General features: G+C 44.6%; 1 protein-coding gene across 3 annotated transcripts in view; it reads right to left on the reverse strand.

The window, feature by feature from the left end:
• elfn2a (extracellular leucine-rich repeat and fibronectin type III domain containing 2a) overlaps positions 1–6569 on the reverse strand; it is a 61283-nt gene extending 54714 nt beyond the window's left edge. For all 3 annotated transcript variants that reach the window (XR_007144318.1, XM_027153584.2, XM_027153582.2), the window contains exon 1: positions 6405–6569. The gene's annotated coding sequence lies outside the window, so the exon portion shown is untranslated. The remainder of the gene's footprint in view (positions 1–6404) is intronic.
• Positions 6570–8290: the final 1721 nt, after the last annotated feature.

Below are 8290 nucleotides of genomic sequence, written 5' to 3' on the forward strand. Positions count from 1 at the left end.
TGACAAATACTCTCCTGATAACAGATACACATTTCACAACAAGTAGGTGAGCATGCACGCGCACACACACACACACACACTGATCTCTCCTCACACTTGAGCTTCACCTCAGCAGCTTTCACAGGATCATAAGATAAGTTAAAAAAAATAGCACACACTAAGTGATAAGCTCACTTAAACACACCCACACACACACACAGTTGATTTAGGACACACAGTGGATAGAGTCTATGTTATGCGTAACAGTGGTTCATTTCAAACTGAGTGTGGACTGAATGATGTCATCAGGATTAGATCTAGAGAAGACATAAAAACGTCTCCCACACTGCAGGAGAGACACTCAGGTGTCCTTATGCTAAGCGCCTCTGGTTGATTAGAGCAGACGAATCTCTCTCTGCCTCCAAATCAACTGCGAGCTCATGAATCACCATCACAAACACACGTGTGTGATGAGCAGAGGGTGGTTGCTAATAGGATAAATAAATTGATTAATCATGCAGAGGTCACATCCTGCCTCATAAGGAGATGATGTGATAAAGGCGGGGCACTTTTTAATGAGTCACCAGTCTCCTGCTGCTTAATTAGCAGGTCAAGGGTAATTAACCACCACAACATCTACTCAAACAAGCTCCATGGGTGCATTCCAAACACTCAGCTGTAGGACCTAATGACTTAAAGAGAAGATCTCTCAGAACCAATAGGAGGTTCAGAAGATCAAACTCCTGACCAATCAGTGAACATCCAAACAATCTGCTGCTTTGTAAGACTGCTGTGTGATGAAGGATAAATGTGAGAGACAGAGTCTCTCAGAAACGTGTGATTGACAGCTAAAAGGGCAAAGGAGGAGGAGCCAAACGTCATCAGCTGGAGGAGATAAACACAGAGGTCATGACAGCTTCTGTGGTGATGTCAGAATGACAGGAACATGACAAGATGGAAAGAGGAAATAAAAGAAAGAGAGAGAAGGGGATTAGTGAATGTCAGGTTGATATCAGGACTGATTAAATCGTTGGCACTTAAGTGAGAAATTAGATCAGAGTTTCATCACGAGTCAGAGGAACACTACACTGAGGAAAAGAGCTGGGAGGAAGTGGGATTACTGTTACCTCAACACAATGGTTAATTTTCTCTAACCTCATGCCCCCAGTGTGTTGTTCCTTTTATACAGCAGCAGTTTACCGACTGTGAATGAGCTGTTACTATGGAAACCATATCGTATCAGAGCGAGAGCATTAATATAAACCTGTGCTACGGTCAGAGCAGAACACCTGACCACCAATCAGAATGGAGAACTCAGCAGCAGTGTCTGAGTGACAGGGCATGTCTGTGAAGTCTGATCTGTCTAATCCTCACAGTCTGATCTGTCTAATCCTCACAGAGTCTGATCTGTCTAATCCTCACAGAGTCTGATCTGTCTAATCCTCACAGAGTCTGATCTGTCTAATCCTCACAGTCTGATCTGTCTAATCCTCACAGAGTCTGATCTGTCTAATCCTCACAGTCTGATCTGTCTAATCCTCAGAGTCTGATCTGTCTAATTCTCACGGAGTCTGATCTGTCTAATCCTCACAGTCTGATCTGTCTAATCCTCACAGTCTGATCTGTCTAATCCTCACAGAGTCTGATCTGTCTAATCCTCACAGTCTGATCTGTCTAATCCTCACAGTCTGATCTGTCTAATCCTCACAGTCTGATCTGTCTAATCCTCACGGAGTCTGATCTGTCTAATCCTCACGGAGTCTGATCTGTCTAATCCTCACGGAGTCTGATCTGTCTAATCCTCACAGTCTGATCTGTCTAATCCTCACAGTCTGATCTGTCTAATCCTCACAGTCTGATCTGTCTAATCCTCACGGAGTCTGATCTGTCTAATCCTCACGGAGTCTGATCTGTCTAATCCTCACAGTCTGATCTGTCTAATCCTCACAGTCTGATCTGTCTAATCCTCACAGTCTGATCTGTCTAATCCTCACAGAGTCTGATCTGTCTAATCCTCACAGTCTGATCTGTCTAATCCTCACAGAGTCTGATCTGTCTAATCCTCAGAGTCTGATCTGTCTAATCCTCAGAGTCTGATCTGTCTAATCCTCACAGAGTCTGATCTGTCTAATCCTCACAGAGTCTGATCTGTCTAATCCTCACAGAGTCTGATCTGTCTAATCCTCACAGAGTCTGATCTGTCTAATCCTCAGAGTCTGATCTGTCTAATCCTCAGAGTCTGATCTGTCTAATCCTCAGAGTCTGATCTGTCTAATCCTCACAGAGTCTGATCTGTCTAATCCTCACAGAGTCTGATCTGTCTAATCCTCACAGTCTGATCTGTCTAATCCTCACAGAGTCTGATCTGTCTAATCCTCACAGAGTCTGATCTGTCTAATCCTCACAGTCTGATCTGTCTAATCCTCACAGTCTGATCTGTCTAATCCTCACAGAGTCTGATCTGTCTAATCCTCACAGAGTCTGATCTGTCTAATCCTCACAGTCTGATCTGTCTAATCCTCACAGTCTGATCTGTCTAATCCTCACAGAGTCTGATCTGTCTAATCCTCACAGTCTGATCTGTCTAATCCTCACAGAGTCTGATCTGTCCAATCCTCACAGAGTCTGATCTGTCTAATCCTCACAGAGTCTGATCTGTCTAATCCTCACAGTCTGATCTGTCTAATCCTCACAGTCTGATCTGTCTAATCCTCACAGAGTCTGATCTGTCCAATCCTCACAGAGTCTGATCTGTCTAATCCTCACAGAGTCTGATCTGTCTAATCCTCACAGCATGTCCGATTTATCAGGAGAAACTGATGCATGAAGAGAGCTGAAGGTTTCAGTGAAATGAGAGCAGAATGATTTACCTGTACAGGTGACTGAGTGACACATTAACACCTGCAGCACTGACACACAAGCCAGCAAAAAGTAAACACACACACACACACACACACACACACACACACACACACACACACACACACACACACACACACAGTCCATCCGGCCCAGGTGTGTGTGACTCATCGCTGCCACCTGTGGCTCTGAATGCCTGGTGTTTCAGTTCAAAGTCTAGCAAATGACATCACTGTGTAGCAAAGACACAAACAATCACACACACACACACACACACACACACACACACACACACACAGAAAATCTCATAGCTGTTTGATCTGTCACCTTGGTTACTTTTATGTGAATTCAAAATTCAGCCGATCTAACTTCCATCTCCACACACACACACACACACACACACACACACACACACACACACACACACACACACACACACACACACACACACACACACAAACTTTTACTTAATTCTTCATTTTATCCATAAAATATTCACTCCTGAAGACTAGTGCTTATTATCCTTGTGTAACTCAGTTTTATGAATTTTAAAGTGATATCATTAGTGAGTTATTAAAGTTCACTCATTCATTCATTTCCTACCGCTTATCTGAACTTCTCGGGTCACGGGGAGCCTGTGCCTATCTCAGGCGTCATCGGGCATCGAGGCAGGATACACCCTGGACGGAGTGCCAACCCATCACAGGGCACACACACACTCTCATTCACTCACACACTCACACACTACGGACAATTTTCCAGAGATGCCAATCAACCTACCATGCATTTCTTTGGACCAGGGGAGGAAGCTGGAGTACCCGGAGGAAACCCCCGAGGCACGGGGAGAACATGCAAACTCCACACACACAAGGCAGAGGTGGGAATCAAACCCCCGACCCTGGAGGTGTGAGGCGAACGTGCTAACCACTAAGCCACTGTGCTCCCCCCTTAGTTATTAAAGTTATATTTCTGTATTTCATTGTTTCCCTGAACGACACACCAGAGACATTAAATGCAAAGCCACCACACATTTTGCGATAAGAAACCGACGTTTTCATTGAGCTTTATTTGTTACTGTAGCTTTAAGAAAGGGTTCTACAGAGTTTCTGCCAGTCGAGTGTGGAACTTTAGATCTAACAAACTGAAGAACCTTTAAAGGAGCTTAGCTGTTCCTTGTGATGCTTGTAGAAGAGATGAATAATAAGAGATGATGAACTTTTACTGTAATTTTTGTAATCAATTCCCTGATTTAAAAACATCTTTTAATAATTTACCAGTATGTTATTAACCAAACCCCATCATTTCCACACCACAGTGTCGATGAGCTGATATTGTGACGTAACATGGTTCTAATGAACACAAACTGTAAAGTTCACTTCAGTTCTTATATAATGAACATGAATAAGGTTGTTAAAGGTCATTATTAGATCATTGGAACTCCGAGCAGCCAGATTTATTGACTCAGATTCTCTCCATTCCCTCTAGAGTGAATCCTCAGGTGTCCCTCAGGGCTCCATATTCAGTCCCCTCTTGTTTATTTGTGTGAATGTGTGAGTGTTTGTTTGTGTGTGTGTGTGTGTGTGTGTGTGTGTGTGTGTGTGTGTGTGTGTGTGTGTGTGTGTGTGTGTGTGTGTGAGTAAATACATGCATGTGTGTGCGTGCGTATGTGTGTTGTCCGTTTGTGTGAGTGAGTGCACGCTTGTGCACACGTATGTGTATGAGTGAGAGAGTGTGTGTTTGTGTGAGTGAGTGTGAGTGTGTACATGAGTGTGTGTGCTTGTGTGAATGTGTGTTTGTGAGTGAGTGCACGCTTGTGTGCACACGTATGTGTATGAGTGAGTGTGTGCGCGTGCATGCGTGCGCGCATGTGTTAGTGTATGTGTGAGCGAGTGTGAGTGAGTGTGTGCATGGTGTGTGTGTGTGTGTGTGTGTGTGTGCATGGTGTGTGTGTGTGTGTGTGTGTGTGTGTGTGTGTGTGTGTGTGTGTGAGAGAGAGAGAGAGAGAGAGAGAGAGAGAGAGAGAGTGAGTGTGTGTGTGTGTGTGTGAGTGTGAGTGAGTGTGTGCATGGTGTGTGTGTGTGTGTGTGTGTGTGTGTGTGAGAGAGAGAGAGAGAGAGAGAAAGAGAGTGAGTGTGTGTGTGTGTGTGTGTGTGAGTGAGTGTTTGCATGGTGTTGTGGTGTGTTGTGGTGTGTGTGTGTGTTGGTGTGTGTGTTGGTAGTGTGGGGTGTTGTGTGTGGTGTGTTGTGGGTTGAGTGAGTTTTTGCTGGTGTGTGTGTGGGTGTGGTTTGTGTGTGGGGTTGTGTGGGTGGCTTGGTGGTGTGTGTGTGTGTGTGAGTGATAGTGTGCATGGTGTGTGTGTGTGAGTGAGTGTGTGCATGGTGTGTGTGTGTGAGTGAGTGTGTGCATGGTGTGTGTGTGTGAGTGAGTGTGTGCATGGTGTGTGTGTGTGTGTGTGTGTGTGTGTGTGAGTGAGTGTGTGCATGGTGTGTGTGTGTGTGTGTGTGTGAGTGAGTGTGTGCATGGTGTGTGTGTGTGTGTGTGTGTATATCGTGTTTTTTTATTTATCTCCTGCACAAATTCACATCTGACACTCTTTAAACTTCCCCACACACTGATCACATTTTCTTTAGATTCTTTCACACCACATTCCTCAAACCCAAGTCCAACCAAACAAACGTTCATCCAACGCATTAAAAACCTCCTTTAATTCATCCAAATCCTCTGGACTGGAATTGAAATCCTTGATGTAACTCAACAAACTGCTCTCTAACTCACACTTTAATAACCTCCACACTAAAGGATCTGCCTCTAATTTACCTGCCTCTCGCTCGTCTGATTCAGGCCACACGTCCTCGTGTCTAATCTCTTTAATAACAGCATTGTATAAAGCCTGTGAATGTGCTGCTTACACACACACTCTGTATCACACACTCTGTATCACACACTCTGTATCACACACTCTGTATCTCACACACACAACACTGGACTGGACCTCTAACCTAAACCTCTCTCTTCCACTCCTAACTCCATGGACATTTAGATCAGTCACCTCAGTTTGATCAGACGTGCTGATTTATTCATCTTATTACCCCAAAGCGCCACAAGTTACCCTAAACTCCCCTGCTGTATATAAATACCCCCACATCCCCCGGCTCTATTTAATCAGATAAAAAGTCCACCATGCAAGCCATAAACCTTTCTTACAGTACATTTATCTGCATGCTCTCTAATCATCTCTCTCCATTTTACCCTCCTACCCCAAATCTATCTGCCCCACCTCTAATTTAGTCCCTCAATCAGCACACCAACACACACCTCTGTTTAAGCAGCTCTCGGTTCTCACATTCCTCATGCAGTGGCTCCTCATTATACAGCATGAAGAAATGTATCCTTTTACACACACACACACACACACACACACACACACACACACACACACACACACACACACACACACACACACACACACGATATCCAGCAGCCCTGCGCATCCCGATCTGTTGCTTGTCACGATCACACTCTGCATCTGTACATAAATCTACAGGAAGAATGGATGCAGCGTTACCTCTGCTTTACTGGATCGTGCTGAGCCTCCGACACACCGAGGAGAAGAGGAAGAGGAAGCTGGAGATCCAGAATGTAGCAGAAGAGAGAGAGAGAGAGAGAATGAGGTAAAGGAGCGACGGCGCGTGAGTGTGTGAGAGGAGAGAGGTAGCGAGCAGGAGGAGGGAGGGTGTGTGTGTGTGTGTGTGTGTGTGTGTGTGTGTGTGTGTGTGTGTGTGTGTGTGAAAGAGAAAGCTAGAGGGAAAGAGAAAAGCTGAATGTGTGTGTGCGTGTGTACAAGTGTGTGTGTGTGTGTGTGTGTGTGTGTGTGTGTGAGAGAGAGAGAGAGAGGCAGACAGTAAGACAGAAAGACAGGTGTGTGTACTGACTGCATTGATCAGTGATTAGATGCTCAGATTCTTTTTCTTTTCGTCTGTTATTAATAGCTGGTGTTTATAAGTATTCGCACCCCATCCTGCATGCTCCTCTGCATTCGCTCTGTGGTGTTCATCTGTTTCAGAGTCCATGCACGTAGCAGCAGATTCCCACCACACACACAGACGGGCCTTTCTTTCTTCATTACGTCACATCAGGCAGAAGGAGAGAGAGAGAGGGAGAGAGAGAAAGAGAGAGAGAGAGAGAGAGAGAGAGAGAGAGAGAGAGAGATACCTGCAGTGTGCTCTTCATAAACCACAACACACAGGTGATGAGACGATAACATTCTCCATCATCAAGATGGCAGGAAAGGAGTGAGCAGAAAGCAGGGATGAGTGGAATATGGGAAGTGGAGCAAAAGAAAAGAGAGAAGAAGAAAAAGAATGGAAAGAAGATGCTACTGAAAAAAACAACAGAGTCAGATAAAGAAGGCAAACATGGAAGGATGTAGAAACAAAGATGAAATAGAAAAAAGAAAAGAAAATGCAGGCTAGGGGGAGGTGTGAAAGAAAGAGCAGGGGAATGAGAGAGAGAGAGAGAGAGAGAGAGAGAGAGAGAGAGAGAGAGAGAGAGAGAGGAAGCAAGCAGAAGAGGGAGTGAAAGAATGGGGGAGAGGGAAAAAAGACGACAAAAAAATGAAATAATGAGAGCAAAGAAATCAGGAAGAGAGCATGAGAGAAAGGAAAATAATGCACACAACAGCAGATTCTCCACACACACACACACACACACACACACACACACACACACACACACACACGCACACACACATGCAGACAGAATGAGTAATAGGAGAAATAAGGAGAAGGAAGAGAATTAAAGCAGTGAGAGACAGAGGAGAAAAAGAAAACTGAAGAAGTCATGAGTGACTCTGAGTGATTCCTCTTAACAAGTGCACTTTAGTGTGTGTGCTTTAACCCTACACACTCCTTACTGAACACTTTAGTGTGTGTGATTTAACCCTACACACTCCTTACTGAACACTTTAGTGTGTGTGATTTAACCCTACACACTCCTTACTGAACACTTTAGTGTGTGTGATTTAACCCTACACACTCCTTACTGAACACTTTAGTGTGTGTGATTTAACCCTACACACTCCTTACTGAACACTGATGAGTGTGTGTGCTTTAACCCTACACACTCCTTACTGAACACTGATGAGCTTCCTGTTAGTGTATAACCCCATCAGTGTTCATCCAGCAAACACAGAGAGAATCTTCTGAAGGGGCCGAGTGCAGGAGTGCTGAGGAGAAAGGAGGGAAGACAGAGGAAGAGAGAGGGGGAGAGCGAGGGAAGAAAAATGAAAGAATCGTACAGGAAAGAGGGAATACACTCCAGCTAAAAGGTCCCAAATGTCCGTAAAGGTTCTGTGTTAAAAAAAATGTGTTTTTCTATCTGAGAGAACCTTCACTACACAAAGAGGAGCTCTGAAGTGTCCCACAGCAGTGTGTTACACAAACACACACCTTA

The sequence above is a fragment of the Tachysurus fulvidraco genome, chromosome 1 (assembly GCF_022655615.1).
Source record: "Tachysurus fulvidraco isolate hzauxx_2018 chromosome 1, HZAU_PFXX_2.0, whole genome shotgun sequence".
NCBI lineage: Eukaryota > Metazoa > Chordata > Actinopteri > Siluriformes > Bagridae > Tachysurus > Tachysurus fulvidraco.